The sequence below is a fragment of the Solanum verrucosum genome, unplaced genomic scaffold (assembly GCF_900185275.1).
Source record: "Solanum verrucosum unplaced genomic scaffold, falcon-dt-bn FXZP01000297.1, whole genome shotgun sequence".
Classification (NCBI taxonomy): Eukaryota; Viridiplantae; Streptophyta; class Magnoliopsida; order Solanales; family Solanaceae; genus Solanum; species Solanum verrucosum.
Genome location: NW_026020215.1, coordinates 2,143,350 through 2,154,462, shown reverse-complemented (window position 1 = coordinate 2,154,462; position 11,113 = coordinate 2,143,350).

Below are 11,113 nucleotides of genomic sequence, written 5' to 3'. Positions count from 1 at the left end.
CTAGTCCTTTTTTTTCAAACTTAGAATTCTATAACATCAAGAAAATGAGAAAATTTTCAAATCAAATATGACAAACAATTGTGTTGTTTCAATAACACTAGCAAGAAATCTAGTGTAATTAGCATGTATCTCGCATACCAGATATGCGAGCGAGATAAGAGAATGACAAGCAAGATGTGAGTGAAGTGAGGGCGCGAGATTTGTCTATGTATCCTAGATACATGCAAATCTATTTGGATAGAGTGTATCTAGAACAAATTAACCTAATTTTGAGCCCATATATTCTGAGATACATGTATCTGGACCATAAAAAATCTGGTAAGATTCATAATATTACAACATTGTGTGTATTTAAGTAATTAGATTATATAGTAGTGAGATTATTATAGGTTACCTTTACATAAAATTTTTTTGGCCCATGGGCTGACCCCAGCCCGGCCCCAATTAAGCCTCAAGGGCCAATGGCTTATATGGGATGGAATGGACTTGTACCCCAATAATGGGTTGGGTTGGGCCGACCCCGTGGGCTAAACTTATTTTGACGGCTCTACCCATATAGTTGGATTAGTTCAACAACTCCATTGCTAGTCCATTAGCACGATCGCTTAAATAGATTTCGAGAAATCAATTGAATTTGCCACTGGTCTTGAAATAAAATTCAGAAGGCATCATATGATTATGATTATCGTTTTGATATCATGTAGAGAGTAATAGAAGACGATAAAAAATAGAAAAACCTTAGTTCATTAATTAGGATCGAAAAATTTAAGTAAAGAAAAAAATTACTACGAATATAAAAAGAAGATTTTGGATAGGAGAACTTGATTATGGAAGAAGATTTTGGATAGGAGAACTTGATTATGGAAGAAGATTTTGGATAGGAGAACTTGATTATGAAAGAAGCCATCCTAAATTGAGTTTATAATTAGGTTTTCAAAAAATTAGTTGAAGTTGCCACTAATATGACCTTAAAATAAAATTCAAGAGTAATCATATGATTATCATTTTGATAGAGAAAATTATGTAGAAAATAACAGAAGATGATATCAATTAGAAAAATCTTATATCATTAATTAAGATAAAAAAATTCAAGTAAAGCAAAAAAAATTGCTAGAAGATTTTGGATAGAAGAACTTAATTATGGAACAAGACTTCTTGAGTTGTGTTTATAATTAGGTTCCTTACAAATGACTGTGCTAATTCCTATTTATATTGGGATGATTCAAGATACAACAATATTTATACTATTCTAACATTTACTACAAATATCTAACTCTCTAAAATATTTATACATGTTTTAAATATAACAAATATTAAAGATATTACTCTATAAAATTCTAAAAACTTCATTAAATATCTAGAATTATTTATATCCTCAATAGTATTAAAAATGTGTTTTTTTAGTGGTGACTATTAGGAGTGTGTATCGGTCGATTCGGTTCGATTTTAAGTATTATCGATTCGGTTTATCGGTTTTCGGTTTATCGGTTTTCGGTTTGTCGATTTTAGGTCTTTAACGGTTCGGTTTTCGGTTTAACCAATAAGAAAATGATTTCAAAACAAATATGACTTATCCAATAATTTGACGTGATACGCATATATCGAAATAATCATCACAAACGGGACAACAGGGACCAACATGCTGTATTTTGGTCATCACAACAAAGTCTTGGTCAGTTTTCGATCACCATAATATATAAAACGAGGTCCCCTTTATGCGATAAAGAGAATCAAATAAAATCAAATCATAGACATGAGTCAAAACAGTAGCAAATGAGGCCATGCTTATGGTAAATCATATATAAAGAAAAGACCCAACTAAATGAAGTTCTTACTTCTTTTTTTAAAAAAAAAACACACAATATGAATTTCGTTAATCAAATTGCACATATTTACAATCATGCAAAAGCTAATATTAGTCAAAACTAACTAAAGTAAATAAGTAATACTCCGTAGAACCTAAAGGTTAAATAACTAAAAGTAGAGAGGAGAGTTAACTGTTAAGTAGTGTTAATTATTGCGTAGGATTTTTATATTTTTAGTCTAATATGTTACTAATTATATTAATATTTTTTGTTTAATATATTATATATATGTATAACTAAAAATTAAAATAGTAAATAATTATATTTTTAATGGGTTATCGGCTAACCCAATAACCCAATATTAAAAAACCAATAAGGAACCGATAACCCAATAATTTTTTTTTGTAAAATCATTAAATAACCGTTAACCCAATAACCCAATAACACTTTTATCGGTTCGGTTCGGTTTTTGCACACCTTTAATGACTATCAATAGTCGTCACAAATAACATTCAATAATGAAAGCACTTCGCTGTTGGGAAAATATTTTAATATCTCAAGAAAATACCTTAACCCAATGTTATCTTTTCATCATTTTAATATGTCATTAATTAGTCTTGAATGGATAGTTAATGACGAAATATTTAAGCTCTCTAATGTTATTTTGATCAAATAAATAAATCATTATACTCTTCATAATTGCATATGTTCTTCGTATTATTAATATGAGTTCATTTGTTAAATCTTTTCACAAGGACCAAAAGATGATATCTTCATCTTATACATAGAGAAAAGCACGTCCTATTACAAATTCTTCCTCATATATATTGTTCTTTTGAAAGGAATCTCTGTTAGTTTCTGGCTTCTAATTTTATAGTAGAAGAGTTTGTTGAATCTTGAGGAATATACGCATATTGGGTGAAATATCCCTAAGGACATTATCTTTGACACGACTCAAGCTATGATAATTTTCTTCAGGATTTCGTGATAAAATATTTTCCATATGATTCCAACAATCGTAAGAATGTTTCATCATACTATGTTATTATGGAAAATAATGGATATTATGAATGAAGAGGAGAGAAAAAAACAATTTGGTTACGAGATAATATTAGAAAATGATAAATGCAAGAAGACGAAGAATTAGTCTCAAGGAGATGGATGTGAAAGATTGACATTTGAAATAATTCTGCATTGAGTGCAATGGATATATTTTGGTGAGGGAGGCAGAGGGTTCAAGTGTCAGAAGATGATGAACATAAGTTATATTTCGTTACTCTCTTCTACACGGCTGTCACTATTTGAAACTACGCTGGTTTGTCTACTTCATCAACTTTGTGTATGTCATACTTAATTGGAAAAATACAACGATATAACAAGATATGTGACAATACTATATGTCTATAATTTTAATATATTTGTGAGTGGCAAATTGGGTCAATATACCCCTCAATGTAGAAGAAGATTTGGAGAAATAATAATACCGCTAAGTAGAGATAAATATGACTAAGTGAATAATTTAATTGTTTTGGTCGTTTCTCAAGTGAATTGTAACGACCCGTCCCGATCGTTATGAGTAGGTCAATGGTGAAAGACATTGGACCAGAAAACTTTTCGGATAGTGACTTAAATTTTTTAGGTTAGGCTAGTCTCATACGGAATCTGGGCGAGGTGAGGTCTAGGGACATACGGGAATGAGTGAGTGATATTTCTAGGATTGGTTTGTATTTTCTAGTAGCCAAGACATTAAGAAACCTATAAAGCTTTATGAAATCGAATTCGGGCGAGTAGAACTTTCGGAATCGAACATGGCACGTTGGGTTATGTTTTGGATTGGTAGTTAGTTCTCCCACCGGAGGATTAGTGTGGGTATCACTCATGACATTATGGATCGTGATAAAGTTGGTATCATACTCATAGGCTCGTTGATCTCTTTGTATCAAAACAAGTCTAGTAGAGTCCCGTCGGAGACGTCTATACTTTTCTGCAATAGGCTACAAGACTGTAGGAACGTTCTCTCTTCTTTCTTTCTTTCTTCGTGCTATAACTTGATTTCAATTGGTATCTGACGAACCAAATTGGTATCTAACTTCTTCCACTCTTCTGTTTGCAGAGTGTACCATGGGAAACGACCCCACCCCCACCGTAGGATCATGTGGAAGAATAGGTTGAGATATAGATTGAGCTAGAGGTGAGAACACAGGTTGGGGTTGCTGGTCTTCCCCCTATGAACTCTGGGGTGATTCAACATGTATTAGCTTTTCTGAGTGGATAGGCAAGTACTTGAGCCACTCCCACAATGTAGGGTACTCAAGTTCCAGTTACTCTACCTGTTGCTACTACGGTCTCTAAGATGGATGGAGACTCGGGAACTGATGTGTTTTTCAATCCATTACTTTGCCTTGTGATGATTGACACTTTACATGAAATGTTGATAAAGTTTTTGAATTTAAAGCCTCCAGTGTTACATGGTTCCGAGAGTGAAGATGCCTTTCAACTCATCTTGGATTGCTATGAGAAGCTATATAAGTTGGGTATTGTGTAACATCATGGGCTTGAGTTTATGACTTTCCAGGTGAAGAGAAGCAGTAGTGGAGAGCTTTTGTGGACGTAAAGAACTTTTTTTATCCCTATGACATGAAAAACAATAAAGGGTGGTCTAAGTGTGCTTCTACTAAAGAATAATTATTTTTTTTACGAATTTTTTTTTGTACTGAGGTCCGTGATATGGCCTAGATACAGACTTTACTGTCAATTTTTTTTTAATTATTATTATTTTAAAAAAAAGAACAATATCAAACAGCTCTAAAGCACACTTCACCTAACCAACATATGGGGAAGAACCCCACCTCACACTTGAAAAAATGTTCTATCCCCAAAACATCAATTAAAATTTAAAACAAGAATTCGTAAAACTTTCTGAGGCCTCTAGGCCTACCTAGTAGCAAGTTCTCTCAATTTTCATCGAGGGTCCTACGCATCCCACACTTAAGCTCAAACATGCTCCTTGTTTCAAATCATGGGTACTCACACTTTCCCTTATCTGCAAAAACAACACAAAAAAGACACTAAAAAAATATTTAAAAAAGTTGCATTACGAATTGGGTTGCCTCCCAATAAGTACCTGATTTAACGTCGCGACACGACCTAATTAAGTTCACCACTTTTCTTCCCACTTTGAACTTATAAATTGCACCCCTAACTTTGCATCAATTTTTTTGTTTCGCTCAAGAGGCGGTGGTATAAAGATAAAGGAACCAAGTAACAGATGTCGCGCATCTTGCACTTCTTGATCCTTATGTGAGGAATGTCGTTTTGTCTATGTGGATCGAAAAACTTTAGGATGTATGGACCTTGTTCCTCATCTAGACACTCCTCCATTAGCTCAGATGACTCGAATTTCATGTTGTCATCCAAGCATAATGTAGAAAAATATTTGAATGAGGTCCAATATGCATCAACTCCAAAGCAACCTTATTTATATCATTCTCCCTTTTGTACTCCTTCTCAGCATCAACACTAAGGAATAAAGTGTAATTGAATGATTGACATTCCTCTTTTTGCTCCACTAGTTTCTCTAATAAATTCATAATGTGAGCCTCTTGTTTCACATTCTCCACTTCAACACTCCTGCCAACATCACAAATAACAGAAGAATCATAATAGGGGTTCATGGGAGGGGCATAAGAGTTAGGACAACTATTCTCATGGCCATCTTGACCACCACATATAAGACATATAGGACACTCGATATCCAAGTGGGGTCCATCACAATTCATACAAGGATACCCATCACCTAACCACCATTTATCCCAATCATCCATATCACTAAGAGTACCAAATTATTAAAAGGGAAGAATTTTTTTTTTGTTAAAATAATAATAATAATTAAAAAACTTAAATAAATAATAAGAAAAAGTATAACCTAAAAGAATAATTAACTTCTAATCCCTGGCAACGGCGTCAAAAACTTGTTGCTCCCAAATGCACACGCAAGTGTACGCGGTCGCGCAAGTAATATAGTGGCTCTAAAAGAGCCAGATTATCGAATCCAAATGACTTGTCAATTAACTATTTACTACATTATACTAATTCTGATTATTTATTCAAGGGGAGGATTTCAAAGATGAATATAAATTAACTAAACTAAAAATATAGGTAAAATAACTAAGAAACAATTAACCAAGAAAAGATAGATTGTTAACACAATCAATGAATGAATCGATCTAGGATTATGATTTAACTAACAATCATGTTTAACATCAATTTCATCAGCTTATTTGATTATCTAGTTGTTGATTCATGGGGTTGATAATATGGTCCTGATCTCCCGACCTCTAACCGTCTACCACAATTAACAGTCTTACTACATCGTTGAACGGGAATAGACTAAACCAACTATGGAGCATTACGTTGTCTTCACCTATTTGAACAAAGCAAGACAACTAGGTATATCTCTATCCTAGATACAAATCAATTCTAGTTTTTATTACAAGAAAATATCATGGTCCTTATATTCCACGTACTATCTCTCAATTCCTCTCCCGAATTCAAGAACAGACAATAAAATTATTACAGTGGTGATAAAGCATCAAATTAGTAATTCAAGAGTATAAGAACAACTAATATGATAAGCAAGTATGCCGAACCAAAAATCACTAAACAATCATTTTATAATTTAACATAATCCTAGAACGAGAAGTTTAACTCCACATAGACATAGAACAATTACAACAAATCATTCAAAGAAAAGATGTAAAATAAATATAAGAGAAGAAAAGATGAATGATTTTCTACATTGTGTCCTCCTCCCCTCAAGAATGATTCTTATGAACTATTTATAGATATAAAAAACTCCAAATAAAATAATTGAGTCCAAAACAAATGAAGAACCCAAAACCTAAAGGAATTGGTTCAGTGTGAAATACTGCTCGGTCCATCGCATTCAATGGTTGTTGATGCTTTCAATTTGTGACACATGGCAAATTCATATTGCAATTCTATTTTCTTCTGTCTGCTCCCCTTATATATATATATATATATATATATATATATATAATTCAATTTAATGCATTAAGCTGCTTGTTTGATTTCCTTCTATAATATTTCATCTTTAATTCGTTTAGGCTCTAATTTTCTTCATCTTTACACCAATTTAATCCTACAAATAAAATATACCATTAAGCATAGTCCATATAATCCATGCTAAAAAAGGACAAATAAAAATACTAAATATGAGGTAGATAATGATTAAAAATATATATTTTTTGCCTCACATCATCGATCATTGGTATTTCCTTCACTAACTTGGACATAGTTTCATGCTTTATTCTTGGAGAAATATGTGACTCATACTTTGAAAATAATAAAGAAAGATGATTTCATGGCTCTTGAGTAGGGTAACATGACTATGGTTGCTTATGAGACTAAGTTTCATGCCTTGTCTCATTATGCTACGCAGTTGGTGAACACTGACAAAGAGAGAATTCGCTTGTTCGTCAAAGGTTTGAATTCTGAATTGAAAATTTTGTATGTGCATATGACCTCTGCACGTAAGAGCTTCAATGAGTTGACTGGTTTTGTGAACAAAGTAGAAAGAGTTCGACAGGTTAGGCAGACCAAGATATTTACTAAGAGGTTCGAAAATGTGGTCAACTACAGTGGTTTGTATTTTAAGGTTTCCGGTTCACAAGTGTATTCAGCTTGTCCAATTCATTTTATTATGTCAACTTCAACGAGTGGTCATTCAAGGTTTGACAACAGTCTTTGACTCGGGTGGTCAAGGAGCTTCTTATGCATCAGCCAACATGCCCTCACTTGACCATATATATTTTAATTGTGGTGATCCGGGACAATTCAAGAGGGAATGTACGCACAAACAGATGGTTGGCCAGGTTCGACAACAGGCTAGAGAAGTGGTTCCACTGGGTAGAGGTAATAATGGTAGAGGACATTCACAAGATGGGCGAGAAGTAATTAGGGAGGTCGTGAAAGCAGGGGAAATGGTAATGCAGGGAGAGGAGCGACATACACCGGAAGATAGGTTTCCCATAACAATAACAAAGCTCAGTGTTATGCTTTTACGGGCAGACCAGAGGTTGAGGCATTAAACGCCATGATAACAAGTACTATTCTTGTCTATGACCGGATGACTACACTGTTGTTTGTTTCGAGTTCTACTTATTCTTATGTATATGTTAGTTTTGCTCTAGGATTTGATTTGATTTGTGACACCCTTGATGCCCCTATCTATGTTTCAATCCAGTTGGAGAGTCTGTAGTAGTAGCCCATGTGTATCGTAATAGTTCTATGATGTTTAATTTATGGGTCTGCAGACTTGTATGGATTTAGTCATATTGGATATGCTAGACTTTGATGTGATCTTGGGTATAACTTGGTTGTCTTCATATTTTGTTGTGCTAAATTGTAATGTTAAAACAGTGACTCTAGAGATCCCGGGTAGGCAAAGATAAGAGTGGAAAGGGGTGTACAAGCCTAAGCCATCAAAGATCATATCCTTTATTCGGACTAACAAACTAGTGGAGTAGGATTGTTTGGCCTACTTGGCCCTTACTCAAGATGTTAGTGCAGAGTCCCCTTCCATTGATTCTATCCCTATGGTTTCGAAATTCCAGAGGTATATGCTTGGTATGCCTCCAGATAAGGACATAGACTTTTGTATTCATTTGGAGCCGAGCCTTCATGTAATTTCTATTACTCTCTATCGCATGGCTTTAACAAAGTTAAGCATACTCAAGACTCATCTTTAGGAAATTCTTGATAAGGGATTCATTCATCTTAGTGCTCCTCCTTGGGGTGGTCCTATTTTGTTTGCAAAGAAAAGGGATGTTAGTATGCGAATGTGCATAGGTTACTGACAGTTAAATAAGGTCACCATCCGAAATAAGTACCCATTACTGCGTATAGATGATTTGTTTGACGAGTTGCAGGGTGCTTCTATTTTCTCTAAGATTGACTTGAGGTTGATGTACCATCAGTTAAAGATTAGACCTGAGGACATACCTAAAACAACATTTAGGACTCGGTATGGGTACTATAAATTGTTAGCAATGTCGTTTGGGTTGACCAATGCACCTACATCATTTATGAGCTTGATGAATATGGTGTTTAAACCATTCATTGATTTTTTTGTAATTGTGTTTATAGCTTATATATTGATCTACTCCAAGGGAAACAATGAGCATACATATCACCTTCGTATTGTTCTGGATATCTTAGCGAACAAGAATTGTATGTTAAATTTTCTAAGTGTGAATTCTAGTTGCCCTCAGTTGCCTCTCTTGGGCATCTAGTTTCAAAAGAAAGGGTGCTGGTAGATCCCCAAGAGATTGAGGCAAATAAGAATTGGGTTTGGCCTAAGTCTATGACAGAAGTTAGGAGTTTTATGGGTCTTGCTAGCTACTACTGCACGTTTGTGAAAAACATTGCTTCTGTTGCTACACATCTGACCAGGTTGACTCAAAATGAGGTACCATTTGAGTGGTCAGAGAAGTGAGAAGAGAGTTTCCAAGATCTCAAGAACCTCTTGACTACAACACGTATCCTGACAATGCCGGTGGAAGGTAAGGACTTCATGCTTTATTGTGATGATTCATATTCAGGCTTGGGTGTTGTGTTGATGCAAAACAAGAATGTTATAGCTTATGCTTCCAGAAAATTGAAGGTTCATGAGAGGAACTACCCCACCCATGATTTGGTGATTGCAGCGGTAGTATTTTCTCTCAAGATCTAGCGACATTATATTTATGGAGTCAAGTGTGAGGTATTTACTGATCATCGCAGTTTGCAACATGTGTTCAGTAAGAGAGATCTAAATCTGAGGCAGAAGAGATGGATGAAATTGCTCGAGAATTATGATGTGACCATTCAATATCATCCAAGGAAGACCAATGTGGTGACAGACATGTTGAGCCGAAAAATGATTAACATGGGCAGTTTGGCTTGCTTGGGGTTCCAACACTTAGCCAGAGAGATTCAAGCTTTGGAGTCTAAGTTCATGTGGTTGTGCATCGCTGAAAAAGGTGGGGTGTTAGCTTGGATTGAGTTTAAGCCCACCTTTTAGAGGAAATTAAGGCTAAGCAATTTAAGGATGTGGATTTGAATAGCCTAAAAAATAAGGTGGTGTTTGGGGAGACCCAAGAGGCCACTCTCGATGCAGGACGTGTACTCAATTTTAGTGGAAGGATTTATGTTCTTTGAGTTGGTGACTTGATTCAGAGTATGTTGGTAGAGTCTCATGGTTCACGATACTCTATTCATCTAGGAGTGACAAAGACGTATCGGGATTTGAGGCAACTTTATTTGTTGCCTACGATGAAGAAAGATCTTATTGAGTATGTTTCCAAATGTCAAAATTGCCAATAGGTGAAGTATGAACATCAAAGTCCTGTAGATTTACTTCAGAGAATGTTTACTCCTGAGTGGAAGTGGGAAAAGATAGCTATAAATTTTGTTACAGGACTACCTAAGATGGCATTGCCTCTGAAATGAGTCATTAGCTTTGGTAAGAAGGGTAAGCTTAGCCCTTGCTACATTAGTCCATTTGAGATTCTTGAAAGTGTGGGGCCAGTGGATTATAGGCTAACACTGCCACCAGACTTGTCTGGAGTCTACCCAGTTTTTCATGCATTTGTGCTAAAGAATTACCATAGGGATAGGGATTATATCATCAAATGAGACTCAATAGATTTGGACAAGGATTTGCAGTAAAAAGATCTGGTTGTGATTCTTGATTGGGATGTTTGTAGGTTGAGAAAAAAAGATATCAAATCAGTAAAAGTTTAGTGGAGACATCGTCCAATTGAGGAGACTACTTGAGAGACTGAGAGACATGTGAGACAAGTACCCTCACTTGTTTGACGATTCAAGTAATACCCTTTTTCTAACTTATCCCCTATTTTCTTATTTAATCACTGAGGACAAGCGATAGGTTAATTGGTATAGATTATAACTACCAAACTCGTTCGTTATGAGTGGTCAATAGTTAAATAATCGGGCAAGAAAACTTTCTCGGTATTGACTTCAAATTTTTAGGCTAGGTCAGTCTTAGATGGAATCTGGGTGAGGTGAGGTCAAATATAGGGACATCTAGGAATGGGTGGGATGATATGTCTAGGCTTGGTTTATATTTTATGGTAGCCGAGACATTAAGGAACCTGTAGGGTTTCACGGAATCAAATTCAGGTGAGTAGAACTCCTAGAATCGAATATGGCATGTTGGGTTAAATTTTGGATTGGTAGTTGATTCTCCAACCGGAGGGTTAGTATGGGTGCCACTCACGACGGTC